The sequence below is a fragment of the Etheostoma spectabile genome, chromosome 10, assembly GCF_008692095.1.
Source record: "Etheostoma spectabile isolate EspeVRDwgs_2016 chromosome 10, UIUC_Espe_1.0, whole genome shotgun sequence".
Taxonomy (NCBI): Eukaryota; Metazoa; Chordata; class Actinopteri; order Perciformes; family Percidae; genus Etheostoma; species Etheostoma spectabile.
In genome coordinates this window covers 26990294-27008417 of record NC_045742.1, presented here as the reverse complement: position 1 = coordinate 27008417, position 18124 = coordinate 26990294, and the positions used below count along the sequence as shown (strand labels likewise).

The following is an 18124-nucleotide window of genomic DNA, read 5'->3' as shown; positions in this document are numbered from 1 at the left end:
GTCCCCTCACTCGCAAACAAGACCCCAGGTATTTAAACTCCTTCACTTGGGGTAAGAATCATTCCCTACCTGAAGGCAGGTTTTACCCTGCTCGTTGAAAAAACGTCAAAAAGGGACGCCAATGGGCCCTGACCAAGCGTCAGTATTTGACAAGACGAAGAAGTTGACTGTTTAGTTGTAACATTAGATACAAAAGTATGCAGTATAGTAGTTGGTTGGTTACCTGCTGTCGTTGTTGGCTTTTCTTTAGACATTCCCCATTATAGGTTTTTAGGATTCTCAAAATAAGCTTTTTGCTTACGTAGTTAGCTTAGAGTGTCAATGTCTGATTACTCTGTTTACATGTGGCCACATGACAACCATTTTCATGTCGCTTTTGTAAAGAACTCAGACTAAACTACCCTAAGCCAAAAAAAATCACTTATGTCTCCTTTTTGGTCGGGAAACAAGAATGTGACGGATACAGCCTGTGTAACGAAACCTGTGTTTGATCATCTATGTTGACATTTAGAAATAGATCACAGAGATTGAGAGGCAACAGGAAGTTGTTTTCTACAGGCACCTCATTTTTACAAAAGCTTACTTGTTCTTGCCCTCACTAAAACACAAGACATTTTCAAATGTCCCAACCCTGGAGAAAGTTTGGAGTGTAAAAAAAATGGCTCGTTAGTGTGAAGGTGAAAACCGCCTGAAAAAGTTGTGTCTTTAATTTACACAGCATGTAGACATGTGGCTGCATTTATTTGTTTTCATAATGTGTTGGTGTATAGTGCTGTCACTTAATGTTACTATGCACATGCTGTCTACCATGGGCTCAGACTACCGAAGGACAGTGGCTGTAACTGGCTCTGAGACAGATTGAGAACATCAGGTGTTTTAATTCAACCGTTGTCGGCCTGTTAAACACGGCTGCTCGGGCCAAACTGGCCCTCGGCTACACACTCTAATGTTTATATGTCTAAGTATGAGCCAAACATCCACTCAACACGCCGGTCAAAAGCTATGAACTCAGAGTGGGCATGTGCCAGAGACATGGCGGGCCTGCCAATTGCTACAAGCCTGTGGCCAGACGGCGAGTACACAGGGGTCAGGAGCAGCCAAGTGGTGTCCAGTGAGGGATACCCTGGTTTAGTGTTGGCCAAACAACACCCCCAGGCTGGCTGGACCGACTCACTATGACTGCTGTGTGTGTAGACAGAGTGAGAAAGAGAATGCTAAGCCTGTCCTTTGCGGCTTTGCTTTGCTGTTAACTGGCCAGAGTGTGTGATGAGAGGTCTGGGCTGGATTTCATTCCATCCCTAAGCATTCCACTTGCTAACACTTGGTATTCTGTGATAGTTCCACAGAGGTTATAAAATATTATAATGTAGTTGATTCATATGTTTGTTCTTATTGTGTAATTTTGTTTAGGTTTTGTTGTATTGTTGCAGGACTTTCACCCCGGAGACCGGGGATTGTGTCCCGGCGTGTGGCGTGTCCTTTCATTTTTCTCGTTGAGTGTCATTTCTATGTTCTTCTTTTCCTAAACCCAACCGTTGCGTCCCCCAGAGACCAGGGCTCGTGTCCCGGCATGTCCTTGACACAATCCCCGGTCTCTGGGTTGAAAGTCCTGTGTTGTTTGACCCATTCACCACCCCAACCAACCTCCCAACACTGATTTTTGGCATTTAATAATACTCACAATCGTAATTGTACTGGGATCACGAATCATGCTTCCCATTTAGATACATTACTTAAAAATCGTCCTCCCCAACACAAAAAAGAACAACAAGAAAAACGTGTCATTGTACACAATTACATAGATTAAATAACGTAACCATTTCACAAACTGCCATGAGACTGGGTTAAAACCAAATATTGCACAGCTGGACATGTCCCAGCTGTAAAGTGACCGGAATTTGGGGACAAATGACCAGAATTGGCTGAGATTATAGTTATGTCACACTAGCAGGTAGCTACTTAGTTAGCGGTATTCTAACAATAGAAGTTAATGGAATGAAGCAACACTTTCTTCATTCAAAAATCACAGATAAAGGCTTCTGAACCAAACACTACTCAATCAGACATGTTTCAGCAGTAGTGCAACCCTGAATCCGGGGGAATTTAACAACATTGGCAGCCAAGATGACATTGTTTACGGCCGTTAGTCATGTAGCTACTTTCGTTAGAAGTTGACACCAACTGAATTTAGCAGCAATTGACACAGTCAAAAATCACAAATAAAGGTTTTCTTTACCAAATACTACATAACCGGTAATGGTTCAGGAGTAATGTGACCCGGAATTGGGAATAATTTAACTACCCTGGCAGCCAAGGTGACATCGTTTACTGCAGTTGTGGTTACATTGGACAACACAGCAGTGGCTTAAAAAAAACAGAAACACTCCTGTCCTGCCTGCTTCGAGCTGATGACCAATCATAGAAAGTAGAATAGAAAACGTTTTAGCACATGGGAATTTGTCTAGAATATTTTTACCTCAAATTTGATACATTTCATTGTCACATCAAATCTTTTCCTTAACCTTACCGCCTTGTGGCGCATGTCAGACAAACGTACGCCCCGACCCAGAGTGTAACCAAGCGACGCCAAAATTCCAGACCCAGAGCGACTAAATGGGATGATAAAGGGCTGGACGCTAGTCCTGAGATCGTCAAATAGTGACGCCAAGCGTGTCTAAATATGATGCTTAATGATATTTTTTGCATCAGGAACAAATGCCAAAGGCACCTGACCAAGCGTCATTTTTGAGGCGCTGTAGGTGAGAATGTGTTGGCTAGAAATAAGACGTATCACTCTGTTGGAGTTACAACTACACAAACAGTCCACTGGCGATTGTACTGCACAGTGATGGAAAAGATTACTGGCAGAGTACAGACATTTGCAGAGAGCACTCTAACCTGACAACAGCAGAGTTTACCCTTTGGCCTGATGTCAACGTACTCACTGAATTAACATTAAAATGAGCACCAGCTGATATGACCTGACGGTTTTTTCAACATTTTTCTGTTTGTTTTTATATTTTTCATTCTACTAATTGATTGTCTTACTGTATATTTTTTATTCATTTAGCTTTAATTTATCTTATCTTCAGTATTGTCTTTTCATCTGCTACACACACACACACACACACACACACACACACACACACACACACACACACACACACACAGGTTCTGGATAGCTAAAGCTAAATATACTGGAAATTTCACTTGTGGTGGATAACACACACACACACACTCTCTCACACACACTCTCTCTTACACACACTCTCTCTCACACACACACACACACACACACACACACACACGCCAAATACACACACATCTGGCCAAAACCAACCTCCTGGCCAAAGGCATTTGTAGCCCAGTCCCTCTCAGCAGGGAATCCCAGCGCATAGCTCTCCGCCTCTCTTGGAAAATCTATCTAAGAGGGAAGAGAAGGAGGGGAGGAAGGAAGGAAGGGAGGTAGGGAGTGGGGGAGTGGGGGTTGTGGTAAGAAAAGCTGGACAATCAAATATTACACTGTGTTTAACACTTCATTTTCAATCCCCGCCGTTCCCATTCGGCGCCAGTGTTAATTGCTGCTGTGCTACCTGCCACCAGTGGTCCTTTATGAAATGACTTCTGAATTGAAGCATATGGACAAGGAGCCGCGACGGGAGCCGGGAACGACTTGAGGAAGGGTCCCATTAAATAAGAGCTGGCTAATTACTTTGTCCTCCCTTTTGTCCTGCACTATCTGGGCTCTCGCCGGCGTTCATATATCTTACTGTAATGAGTAAAGCCAGGGCCCGGCACCTGCGCTCGGTAATTAAACATATAAATTCTCGCCGCACGGAAATATGTGTACTCACCAGGATTGATTTATACGGCTCTCTAAATTGCACTGTTGAGCTTATTTTCATTGGCTGTATTTTTTTTTTTCAGAGGGAATGGGAAGAGAGGAGTCGTTCATCAGCTCAGCAGTGGAAAGCTCGATCTCTTTAGGCACTTGTCAACTTTCAATTGTTACTGTTTGTGTTGTGGGTGAAGGTGGTGGTGGGCGAATCCCAGGCAGGCCATTTGGCTACTGCCAGGGTTAAGACCCCCGATGAAAAATGTATTCATAACAGCATACCATCATCGGATAGGGATCCAAACAAAACAGGTCTATGACTCATTTATAGTTCCTGCTGCTCATAACTTACTCATACAATAGGAAATACTGAAAGCAGTGGAAAGTTCAGTTCTGGTGTTCAGAATGCTGCTTCAGACTTCAGATACAGTATTAGGGGACCACTAAGGTCTATATAAAAGAGACTTAGATACCCCTAGAGCATTAGGGGACCACTAAGGTCTATATAAAGAGACTTCAATACAGTATTAGGGGACCACTAAGGTCTTATAAAAGAGACTTCAGATACAGTATTAGGGACCACTATGGTCTTTGTAAAAGAGACTTCAGATACAGTATTAGGGGCCACTAAGATCTATATAAAAGAGACTTCAGATACGCATTAGGGGACCACTAAGGTCTTATAAAAGACTTCAGATACAGTATTAGGGCACAACTAAGTTCAGATACAGTATAGGGACCACTAAGTCTTATAAAAGAACTTCAGATACAGTATCAGGGGACCACTAAGGTCTATTAAAAGAGACTTCAGATACATCATAGGGGACCACTAAGGTCTATAAAGACTTCAGATACAGTATTAGGGACCACTAAGGTCTAATATAAAAGAACTTCAGATACACATTTAGTACCACTAAGGTCTATATAAAAGAGACTTCAGATACAGTATTAGGGGACCAGTAAGGTCTATGTTAAAGAGACTTCAGATACAGTAATAGGGGACCACTGAGGTCTATGTCAAAGCATCCAAAGCGCACCATGTCATGGGACCTTTAAAACAATAATTAGTTAGCATTAGTATTATATGCATTAAAAAGGTATATACACAAGCTTAGGACTGCCCTACTCATTATTGTAGGCCCATTTTAACATGCAACTTCATTTTTTCATTTTATACAATTTATGTAGAAGGAGGTCCCTGCTCCGTCTCTCTCTTTCAGTCAAGGGGTCCTTGGCGTTAAAAAACATTGAAGACCCCTGCTCTACTATCTAACTACTCTGCTACTGGTGGCATTTTTGATTTCATTTCATTTATGCAGACTCTGTGAAACAGCATATAAAATCATATGAGCCTCATATCCTCTTCCATGGCTGATGGAGTTCCCTATTAGCCGACTGGAGAATGTTTCCCAGCTGGGAGTCTCAATGTGCTGTGTTAAAACCTAATGAATGTCATAATTAACTGGATATACTTTACATTTAGAATGGGATCCGCTGTTATAAAACTGTCTACCTTTTAACCCTGTATTCAACCCCTCATCTCTTCTCTCTTTCACTCTCTCTTTGGCTCTCTCTGTATTCCATTTGCTAAGATGACATTTCTTTATCTGCATTTGCATTATTTTTCCTTCTGTTTCTTGTTCACTTTCTTCTCTTTCTTTTTTGTTCGGGGGGGGGGGGGGGGGGGGGGGTTGGCCGCGGCGGCCTGCAGCTTTCACAGCATTCCTGACACTTTTGTTAATAAATCATTGGGAAGTTAATGAAAACGGCATTCAGGCATATCCAAAATGATTGTGTTCTTTGTCATGCTAATAAAGTGAAAGATGTTCGCCCAATGGGTGAATGCCCGCACATTTACCGGCAAACTTCTGATTGCGTGTGTGCCTGTTGCACCTCCTTCTCTCTCCCTCGCCCCTCTCCCACTCACAGACGCATTTATCTCATAGGTTATCAACATGAATCCAATAGGTTCCTGTCTAGCAGACATTTGTGTCAATCCAAATTGCTCAAAGGGAAATAAAAGGAGACCGTCGCTTTGACCTGTTGTTGACCACCCCCCACCCCCAACCCCCCCAATCCTGTCTACATTTAGCACTTTTCTGTCCGAGCTTTACATACAGGACAACAGAACTTAATTTGCTTAATGTGATGGGCAGTGACACGCGGGAGGTGGCCGGGTTCACCGTCTACCCAGTCAGACATCTTCAGCGTACATGGGCGTAATTTTAGGGGAGGGGGTTACAATCCCCCCCCCCCCCAATAATTAAAACCAAGCTTTTTTAGAAGTTTTTGTTCCAAAATGTTTTTTTTTCTTTTTTTTCAGAGTTCGAGTTGCCTTATTTGCGTTCCGAGATTTTGGTGCTTACATATATATATATATGTTATTTTGGAGAGCCAGAGAAGTTAATCTATCCAGTAGCCTCTTTCAGTAATTCAGTGGAAAAAAAAGGGCAAATATTACTAAAAGTTTGACAACTGTAGCAGATTGTTTTTCTGTCACTCATCCCATCACCGCTCTATTTATTTACCCCCACGTCTGACCTCGGTTGACAACCTTAATAAGCCAGATTTTCACTTAATTTGGAGCCGAAGCAATCATAAAATGTCATAAAATAAATTGTGATTTCCTTTCAAATTAAGATTCAATGTCTGAACTTGGGACCAAATGTGCTTTTGTTCTTATATTTTCCAAACTACAGAGCATCCCGTAATCTTTCCAGATAGTTTCTATATTTTTCTCTCCAGCTACACGTACAGCCTGTCTCTTTTCTCTTTTCTGTCTCTTCCTTAGATTGCTCGAGTTGAATGCCTGCAGCTCCAGGTACATTGGTCTGCTTCTTTTTTTTTTCAAAAAGCCTGAATGTGAAAAAGGAAATGGAATATTTGATGGGGATGGGCTCCCATAATCAAGCCGTCATTATCCTGTATCAGCCGATCCCTTTTTAAAAAGCACTGGGAGTTACCGGTGTTTTACATGAATTTTGGGGGTTCAGCAGTAATACTGGGAGCCGAATATATTTGTTAGGTCGAGCCTCTCTTACAAATGCACTCTTTCTCACACACACAAATACACACAACCACACACACAAACGCACGGGCAGGCACATAACACCTGAATGAAGGGGGGTGAGATGAGTAAGTGTGATTGTGTGTGTGTGTGTGTGTGTGTGAAAGATAGGACTGACAGAAAAAAAAGTGTATTTAAATACCATTTTTGATGGGGAGTCGGTTTTTTGGCACCGTTTTCAAGCAAAGCATATTTTGTAATATTTGTTTCTTACAGGAATCCTAAAAAGAGACACTGTGATGTCTGTTTCTAGGATGTAACCTCTGTCTCACATCACTGCGAACTGACAGCGATATTGAAAAGACACGTGCCTGGAGTGAGCATTTAAAAAAAAATAAAAATAACAACACACACCCTGCTTTCAAGTTTTGTCCGGTGTATCTGCAGACACATTCAAATGTGTGTTTTTCCTTTCTACAGCTTTTTTTTCTTGTCTTTTACATGCTAATACCAGCCGCGTGTTGTCATTCACACTAAACCGATGGTGCATAACTGTCAGATTTAGTTCAGTTCCGTCACTTTAGTCTCCCATATGGGATACTTGATTTGCAGTCAGGAGTGCGACATAAAAAACACATGTACAAGTAAACGAAAAGACGAAAAAATGTTTTCCCCACCTACAATATACAAGCGCACTTTTACACAACACCAAAGCAGCAATCTTTAAAAAAACAGAAATCTAAAATGACGTGTGCAAATTTGAGCCGAACAAAAGAGTTTTTACTCCTATTGCTCTGAATGCGCGGCCTGAGGGGAGTGTTGAAAGTGAAGGGGGCGGTTTGTGTAGTCTATTATAAACCCGGCCTAGTGATTGAGATTTAGTAACTGTGTACTGGCAAATGTGACAAACTCAGATTTTGATTCGGTATCTGTGTAGTCCAAAAATAACCGAGGTACTGAGAAAGTACCAGATCAGTGTGACATGTGAGGGGGAATAAAAGTCAAATGGGACAGAATGTGCTGAAGTGTGAACAGAGCCAGACGTCTTTTGTGAACATCCATGTTGCCTCGGATGTGTGTGTGTGTGTGTGTTTGTGTGTGTGTATAAACGTGGACATGCTAGCTAAGAGGGGACATCTGTTTGCCTGGAGGTGGGGGCAGACTCTCAAAGCGTGTTTGTCGGTGTGTGTGTGTGTGTGTGTGTGTGTGGTGGGAGGCGTAGGCACATTGGAGCGAGGAGGCAGACACAAACACACTGGAGCACAAATGACAGCACTGGCTGTTTTCTCCATGTTGGAGCAGGTAGCTGCAGGTGAGGGGCAGGGGCCTCGGAGACAACAACAGCACTTCACTTAGGCCTAATTAGGAAGGCGGCGGGGTCAGAGTCTGAGCAATATGTTGCACATACGCCTCTGTGTTTAATGCATTATGGGATACTCTACTGGCAAAAAGGCTGCAGTGTCGTGAAGTTCTCTACAAAAGGCACAGATGCAAAGGGACAAGGGACCATGCATGTCGAATGGATGTGATAATTTACACAAAAAGCATGAAAAAAAATATAAAAATAATCAAAAAATATAAAATATAATGCAATTTTGCATGTATCAAAAGAAAAGAATCCTTCCAGGAAGGAAAGTAGTTTTCTTTTACTGTGACAGATGTTTGGGTTGGTCAGCTCTATGTGTAAGACAGGTTGAATATCTCAAAAAACAAAACCAGTTTCCTTTAAACATATTGAATGTAGGGGTGGGTATCACAGGGTACCTAGCGATACGATACCGATAATATTACGATACACGGCTCACAACACGAAAATATCACAATTCACGGCTCGCGATACGATATCATGATACACAGTTCACAATGCCAATAAAATCACGATACCGATGTTATCACAACACAGGGCTCACAATACGATGACATCACGATACACGGCTCACGGTACCGATAATATCACGATACATGGCTCGCAATACTGATAATATCACAATAAACGACTCGTAATGTCAATAATATCATGAAACATGGCTCACGATACCGATGTTATTACCAAACATGGCTCACATCGCGTTGATATCACAAGACAGGGCTCACAATACGATGATATCACAGCTTGCAGGACCGATAATATCACGATACGTGGCTCGCAATATTGAAGATAACATGATGCATGGCTCAAGATTCAATGATATCACAATACGCGGTACCAATAATATGACGATACGTGGCTCGCGATACCGATAATGTCACGATGCATGGCACACAATACCGAAGATAACATGATACATGGCTCACGATTCAATGATATTACGATACATGGCTCATGATGCGGCAATGCGGCAATAATCAATATATTGCTATACAATCTGTCCAGACTTTGTTGACATTGTTGTCTGTAGTTTTTTTATTAATTAAAGTAATTGAAAAGTAATAGATTTATAAAAAAAAGTAGACAGGTGTTACAATGTTACGTCCATCTCTGGTTGTAAAGACAAAACAATTTGTTTTTATTTTTAATGATTGGATTTGGTCCAACCGTAAGAGAAAAGACACTTCAAACTTATAAACACATGGATTTCACAGGCTGGGCACATGGTGCCCTTTCTTGTAAAAGAAAAATCAAAAATAGAAAAAAGAAAAGAAAATAAGGAGCTAAAGTATCGAACAGAAGCCATGTGAACAAAGTGTTGTGCTCCTTTCCTGGGGCATGATTTCCTGTGAGCACCTTGGACTCCACTCGCAAAGATTGCATGCCAAGAACCCCCCCCCCCACACACACACACACACACACATCCCCTCTCCTTCTCCACAGCCTGACTGGACGACCGTCTCAACCACCTCGCTCCCCAGGAGGTGAGGTCAGGGTGCTGGGATGGATAGGTTGGGGCTGCCCTTGAGCGCTGCGATTTAGGCCAGCATTTTCTTCTTCAACTTCCACTCCGTGTGCTGCTTTAAGGTTTGAGCCGAGGTGTGTGTGTGTGTGGGAGGGGCGATCTCCCTCACCGAGACACCTCCACGCAGTCAGATGCCATGGTAGGAAGCGTAGCCGGCCAACATTTAGCATCTTGCCGCCGAGCAGGAAGTGGAAAAGAAAAGGTCCTCCAAAAGTTCCACCAGCTGACTACAAAAGAGGTAGACATCGCCCCGAACCACTCATGAGAGGTCAGCTATTTATTTTATTTTTTCCCTTCCTCCTGGCGGGTGAGGTTACAGCGTGGAAAGGTGAGGCTGAGCTGATCCCTGTGCTGGGGGAGGGCAGCCGTCACCTCGAGCATCGGGCAGCGCCGACATCCAGCGGCCCCAGTGTGGCCCTGATGAAAGGCAGTTGGAAGGGAGCGAGCTGCACCGGGCTCCGCAGTATTGATGTTGGGAGAAAATGAACCGGCTCCTCCATCGATCCACGGAGGGGGGAAAATGTAGAAATAGAAACGGTAAATCTGGCCTCTTGACTAGAATGCTTCACGCCCCCCCCCCCCCACATGCTCTTCTTTTGCTCTTTTTGCCTTCTATGTAAACCGGGCCAATATCCCTGCATTGATGTTTTTCTAGAGGGCAGTAAAACATTTGAAGGGTATATTGGCTTGTTTTGTTCTCCTCTACATGACGAATGCTGTGTTTTTTATGATCAATAGAGCAGGCCTGAGTTACTGTTCGACTTCCTGTTATTAGGGACAGTAGAGCAGTCACACAGGTGTAGCTGCCATCTCATCAGACATCCCGGGGAAGGATTCTCACTCGGTCCAGCACCAGTGCCTATGGTAACATATGGTGAGATGAAACATTTCTAACATGCCTGATGCCTCCATATTCTTATTGCTGCGTTTCAGTGATGTGGCGGTAAACAAAAAGCGCGGGGGAAACTGTGGCCTGCATTTGATCATCGGTGGGGAAAGAAATCACTATGAATAAAAGTGAATTATGTTTTCTGAGGAGATTCGTATGTGATTTTGTCCTCGAGTTATCCTCCGTCATATTGAAGGGTAACTACCGTTGTTTTTACAACCTGAACCCTATTTTCTCATGTATTTGTGTGTAAGTGACTGATAGGAGCAACAATCTTTGAAATTGGTCCAGTGTTGCTGCCTCTAGTACTCTCCACCTGTTAGATTCTGTGTACCATAGTGCTCTTCGCTTCTTAACTAACTCTTATTCCCGTATGCATCATTGAACGCTGTATGAACTGGCAGGCTGGCCGTCACTAAGTCTACGTAGACAACTTCATTTGTATATTTTTCTATACAAGGCTATGTTGGGTAAACTGCCGGCATATTTATGTAATCTCCTCAAGCTGAACTCCAGCAGTTTTCAGGCCAGGTGGCGCTCTTACCAGGTTCCGAGGGTTTTTACTGAGCTGGGGAAAAAAAGCTTTCTCTTACTTTGCTCCATGGTCTTGGAATAACTTACAAAACTTGCTCCATCTAAATGATCTAGTACCATTAAATGAATTTAAGGCCATGTTGAAATGCCATGTGACTCAGAAATGCAACTGCCCCATGTGACCTGCTCCTTTCCTCTATGTGAGATGCTTGTTTGTTTTTGATGACTATGGTGTATTTCTCTTTAAATTGTAACTGGTGTGCCGTCTTGGCCAGGTCTCCGTCGGAAAAGAGATTTCAATCTCAAGGGACTTCCTGGTTAAATAGAGGTTAAATAAAAAAAATTAGGCGCGTACTCTGTAACCGGGTGCCACAGACCGAGCTGCAATGTAACCCTATGGGGCAAATGTTCATCGTCAGTTAGCGTCCACTTAAAGTTTTCATTTTGCCACGGACAGGCTCATATTAATATTCTAAGTGTGTGACAACATTATGCAAAAAATCCCTAGATGTTTGCCTTTATAAAACCTCCAACATTTCAGTTAACCAGAAACATCTCTGATGTCGCTAGCGCTAATCCCACCAGACTCCGTTAAAAACTAAAATACTTTCAGCGTGTATAGAGACAACACATTTTAATACGTAAATCAGCAAACTATGTGTTTATTTCAACCAAAACTAGAGTTGTGATGGTTGGAAAGTGGAAAAACGGCTTTTCATATTTTTTTTTATTTTTTTCTAAGGCCATGTTTAAATGCCATGTTATTCAAAAATGTAACTGCCCCATGTGACCTGCTCCTTTCCTCTATGTGTGATTTTGACTATGCTGTATTTCTATTTCTATTGTAACTGGTGTGTCGTCTTGGCCAGGTCTCCCTCGGAAAAGAGATTTCAATCTCAAGGGACTTCCTGGTTAAATACAGGTTAAATAAAAAATAAAAAATAAATTGTAATATTGTAAAATTGAATATTGTGTTACGATGCTCAAATAAGTCTCTGTGATGGTCACACAACCAGTTTAAGAGCGGTAACCTCATGCACTTATATCTTGCCTTAGGATTAGTTTATATACTTTTTTCATACATTTATTTTGTTACAAATGGCTCACAGGACACTTTGTTAATTTCACATACATTAGATTTTATTTAGTTGACCATATAGAAGCATCTCTTAGGGAGCGCTCACCAATAGTTAGTTTTGGATGGTCATTCTGTTTGTGTAACCATTTATTTTTGAGTTTAACAGTGTGGGATTACACACCCAGGAAGGATCCAGGAAGTCTGCTGGCTTAAAGAGGGGCGGCGCTTGGGGCAGGAGGAGCTTTATAGGGAAGGTGGCCTAATTGGACACTACCACTGCTTGTTATGTCCGGGGGTAGCTTTATTCTCTCCTTAGATATTTTGGGGTATAGATTTATATTACCTTGAGTATTTTTGTTGAGTTAAGGTTAAGTTTTTCTATTTAGGTAGGCTTTTCTGTTATTTGTACTTTATGCAGTAGTGTTATTGTTAGTCTCCCCCTGTGTGTCAAAATCAGTCTGATCAGCCAATCTATAATTCAATTCAATTTCAATTCAATTTATTTATAGTATCAATCATAACAAGATTATTCTCAAGACACTTTACAGATAGACCACACTCCGGAATTTACAAGACCCAACATTCTAGTTTCCTCCAGAGCAAGAACAGTGCGACAGTGCGAGGAAAAACTTCCTTTAGGCAGAAACCCGGTCAGACCCAGGCTCTTGGTAGGCGGTGTCTGACGGGCCGGTTGGGGTTAGAATGAAGAGTGGCAATAACAAAAATAGAAAAAATTAGTAGTTTGTAGCAGTTCTTTGTGGTAGTTCATGGCATAGCAGGACGCTGTGCAGCATTACAAGGCACAGCAGGACGTAGCAGGACGTAGCAGGGCACCACAGTGTAGCAGTTGAACATGGCATCACAGAACGTGTAGTGGAACCATGGCAATAGCTGCTACCCTGATTTCGGAGCCTCTCTGATCCAAGGGAATAAGTCCCCTTTGTTTCTTTGGTAGTCCCCGTCTGTTTATTTGACCTCTTTTACGGGCCCAAAACTTTATCTTCATTTTGTTCTAATGATTTTTTGAAAAATATCAACCCTTACTTTGGAACTTCCCTTGTGACTCCTTTTGCTTATAACTGCTTGGTCCTTCACAGTTTATTTACATGGAGTCTGTTGGGTTTAACGCAATTTTGCGGATGTTTTTATGTTAAAAAAAAAGGATCTTACTCTGCAACAGAAAGGTCGACCTCCTTAGAAATCCTTTGCATTTTGTTGTCAGACACTTAGAATATTAATTTGAGTCTGTCAGCGGAAAAACAAGCACTTTTGTGAAGGTAAATATAAGCTGGACAATTGCTCTATTAAGTTACATTGTAGCTTGTTTCACCACTGCCGACTGCAGCAATCTCACTTAATACTGGACCAATGTCATAGATTGTTGTTCCCATCGTTCACTTAGACACAAAAACATAGGAAAATAGGGTCCAAGTTGAAAAAAGTGGTAGTTATCCTTTGATATGAAGCATTATCCACATTTTCCACCACACAAACATTTCTGTCTGCCAAAAGAAATCCAACTTTAAAGGAGTTTGAGGTGGTTTAGCCTCCACCACTTCCCTCCTTTGACACAAAGATTAGGAGGTTAAAAAGTTTATATTTTACAATTTCAGACCTAATCAAAATGGAGCTGAAAGAGCACCCTTTAATTTACCATAACAACCACAACATATCTGCACAGGGTTCTAACTATGGAAGAACATTCTTGATCAATACCAATTACTTTGTCAGTTGCTGAGAAGTCTTTTTCCAGCTTGTTAGTTGTTTTTGGGGACCCCCCCCCCCCCAAATACACAGTACAATTCACAAAAAAACAGGATCTGCGGTTGCTAGGAGCGGTCAACATTTCAAAGGCAGTTGAAGACGTATGCCATTACAAGCTGGGGTTTCGAAAGTTGAGACTGCTCTCAACCGAAAATAATAATTAAAGGAGCAATCGGATACATTTGGGTGGGTAAACCTTTCTTTTTACCGTTTAGAAGTCAGTTTACAATCTCATTCAGTCTTGGCTCCATTTTTGTTGTTATTGATTTCTTCTCTTGTCATTGTTCAGGCACTGACACAGATGTTCCCCTAGGTTTTTTAAATTGTAAATTTTCTTTTGATCCCTAGTGGGGAAATTACAATTTAGAAATTACTGCACACTGCAACCCCCCCCCCCACACACACACACACACTCACTGCTCAAGACCTTTTTATGCACAAATGGAGAGGTGTCAGAGTAAGTGGGCTGCCAATGCTGGACCAGCGCCCCGAGCGGTGGGGAGGGGGTACTAAGGTGCTAAAGAGCACCTCGGCAGTTCCCAGGAGGTGAACTGGCATCTCTCCAGCAGCCCACTAGTTATTACCACCTATGAAGCTTTGACAGACCCATATGGATCACTGAACAAATGTAGGAGATACTTGTCTTGAACCAGGTTAAAGAATGTTTTCTTGTTGACTGAATGGCAAATGTAAAAAAAAAAAGTACGCACAAATGCCCACACTAGACAATAGACACTCCACTACTACAGTCCATATCAAGTACACTACCCCCGTAATAGCAACTATTTACCCTGCTTGATAAACAGTAACCTATTGAGTTTGTAAGCTGTGAATAAGTGGAGGAAGTCAACGAAGGAGTCATTTTTAAAACAATCGAGCGTCATTTTATCAATTTCTTCGCAGCAACGTGGTTTATTCCGATTTGTTTTACTATTCTTTCACAAAAATTGAGAGAATTCATGAATATGGTTGATTTGTATTCTTGGTAATGACTTGTGTGTCAGTGACAGCCCACTGTAAGCTCACAGACCTGACCAACACATTCCGACTCCCATCGATTCAAAAATGGTGTTTGTGTTTGTTATTGATGCATAAACCTTTTGACGCTCTCGGGACTCGTTTAGCCCTTGGGCGTCATATTCAGATGAGCTTGGTCGGGACACTTGGCGTCAACTCTTTTGCGTCATATTTAGACGCGCGTGGTCAATGTCTGGGTCGGACATACTGTGCGTTTAATTGACATGCAAACTGAAAGCGGAAGGTAACGGACGCCCGGCCAGCAAGAGTGATTCCGAGTGAATTTCCGGCGGCCCCGGAGCAGTCCCGGAAGTGGAACGTCGTGGGTATGGACTACCTGTCTCCTAACTGTCTACAAATCGTTGCTCTTTAGCAGAACACTTCTTTTCTCCCGACAGGGGAGGGTAAATGAAAGCGAACGGCAACATGATAGACGGGAATGACTCTCATTCTGCCCTCTCGACAGAAGTTAGGGAAAGGATCATTAGGAAGACGGGGGTGGGGGGTGGGGGGGGACCATGACAGCCAAAGAAAAACAATCAACAGAGATGTGATTGACAGCCACCCTTGGGTGCCGGGTGCCCATGGGACCAGACCCAATTGCGGAAGCATTACAGGGTGCAAAGTCACCACTTACTACCATCGATGCACGCATAATACTAATCAACTTAATCTCATAGTATCAGTTCTGCATAATATTTAAATAGTAATGGCATATGAGTGAAACTTATTCTTTTTTCATTTTAGCAAAGTTGACACTGTGCTTACCGCTGAGTGATTAAGGAGTTTACGTCTTTGTTATGGTTTCTGTTGGCTTTGGGGTTCTGTTATTGTTTCTTGTCATTTTTTTGCAGCTTCCTGTTGTACAGTGGTACTTCCTGACTTGTGTCTGTTCTGTTTCCTGTTTTATTTTGATAGTCTGTTTTTCTGTTTCCTTCAGTACTTAACCTCTGTGTTCCCTTTGTCTCTTGTCACATTGTTTTGTGCGTTCCTGTCAGTGGGTTCTAAGTTTGCCTCATCCCTGCGCTCCGTCTTCCCATTGTCGGTGTTCCAGTTTTTTGTTTTTTTTTCCTTTTTGGATTTTGGGATGTTGGACTTTGTTTTTCGCCTGCTTCCTCGGTTACTCCTGGTGTCTTTGGATTTTTTTGCATTTTGGATCCCTGTGTTTATTTGGACTCTTTTGTTAAATCAACTAACTCTCCTGCCTGCCTGTCTTTCTTTGCATTTCTATGAACTGTAACAATATTAATGATTCAATATGTTTCTATACTATTTATACAACATGGAATACATGTTTATTTGGATGGTTTTTCAATTTTATTTTCTGTTGGGCCTTAGCATCAGACTGCGTGATAAATTGTGTCTCCATTAGGTTATAAAAATAGAAGGTAACAGTTTTGTCATTATTACCATGAGTGAAATCTACATAGCAGTCATCACTAGGGCTGGGTGTCGAATTCAATACTTTTTTAGGCATCGACCGAATTGTGTCGACTGTTGAAAAAGGCCTCAACATTTAATACCCAATGTCAGTACCTAAGCAGTAAATCTCATCAGCCTCAGTGAGCCAATAAGCACACAGGGTGTTTCCACCAAGATCTAATGTCTGTGATTGGCTGTCTAACGCCACACGTTGTAGAGGCACGCAGGAAAAACTCAACGTTACGCACAGAGATGGGGCTCACAAGAAAAATTAATTAAGATTTGTACTGTAATGTTTTTAATTTCTTTTGTTATGATGGATTTGATAAAATGAGTCGTTTAAGAATCGGTACTGAAGTCACAGTACCGGTATTGAAAGGTTTGTGAACGATACCCAGCCCCAGTCATGCCTGCACGTAATGCCAATTTTCATTTTTTATTTTAGGTTTGTTTATGAGAACAACTATTTAGTTATGTTAACTTTTCCACTTACGGTATGTCAACATTATCACCAGATGTGAGCCAATTGGTCTGGTCTTGGAGATACCGATAAAGCTGAATTCCAAAATTTTTTGGAGCACAGGTAAGCTGTGTGAACACAACAAGGAGTACTGCTATAAATCTAATATAATAGCCTGATGTGAATCCTCTCATCATTTTTTTAATACTATTTTGTAGCACTGGTGTACAGTTTCCATTGTTCCTTAGAGGAGTGACCCATGGCCCATACGACCCTGCCCCAGACACTCTTGGCTTTAACCCTTGCATTAAACCATCTCTTAATATCTAGTCTGGATATAAGACTAGACAATTTAATTCTAGGATAATCACCGTTCCAGCTTTGTGTGTCGCGGCTGTCAAACTCTGTTCTCTTTGGGAAACAACAACAAACTTCGAGCTGGAAAGCTACATGCTGAAAATGGCAGGTGTTAAAGAAAGTTAAACAACATCATGCAACAAGGCAGGCCTGCTCGGTTCTTTCAGGGAATGATTGTCAAGATTCACAAAGAATATGTTTTACAGCATTTCCTCTCTAAATGGGATGTTTTGGGACCAAATGGTGGCATTGCTGTGGACAAAATACACAGGTGTTTGGTGTTTTTTGCCCCCAACGTCTCTTTTTAGGCAGCGCGGCAATGGTTACGTTTAGGGTTAGGGTTAACTGCCTGCCGTTGGAGGCAAAAAACACCATAGAGCAAGTACATGTGATACACTGGTAAGAGCGAATGAGGTTCAACCACGTATCAGCTAATTTAAATCACATTACTGTGTGGCGTAAACAGTGAACTTCCTTTATTCTATCATATGTGGCATTTTCTTGTGCAATTTGCAAAACAAGTTCCTTCCCGATGCTATTTTGCAGAGCCACCGCTTGCTTCCAGAGCTTAGCGCCCGTCCCGAGACAATGTGGGTGGTTTTTTAGAAACGCATCCAATCCAGAGCTTTTTTTTTTCATCTCCTATGTATGTGTGGAGGAGCCAGATCTTACTCCGCAGCGCTGTGGAGTTGACTCACACAGAAATGAATGGATTTGAGACAGTATTCAATGTTACGTGTATTTTTAGGATTTTAATACCTGACTGGTGAGAGAAAGTTTTTTTGTTTTGCTGTTGTGTACTGAGTAATAAACAGGAGTTTTTACACACATTTAGCTCTTCTGTTCCACTCAACTGTTTACATTTGT

The 18124-nt window shown here is 42.0% G+C and overlaps 1 long non-coding RNA gene across 1 annotated transcript; it reads left to right on the top strand.

Annotated features, from left to right (window-relative positions):
- Positions 1-763: 763 nt before the first annotated feature.
- Positions 764-17631, top strand: LOC116697190 (uncharacterized). The gene is made up of 3 exons (XR_004333955.1): positions 764-774; positions 12989-12997; positions 17529-17631. It is a non-coding gene; the product is annotated as an uncharacterized LOC116697190 (long non-coding RNA).
- The last annotated feature ends 493 nt before the right edge of the window (positions 17632-18124 follow it).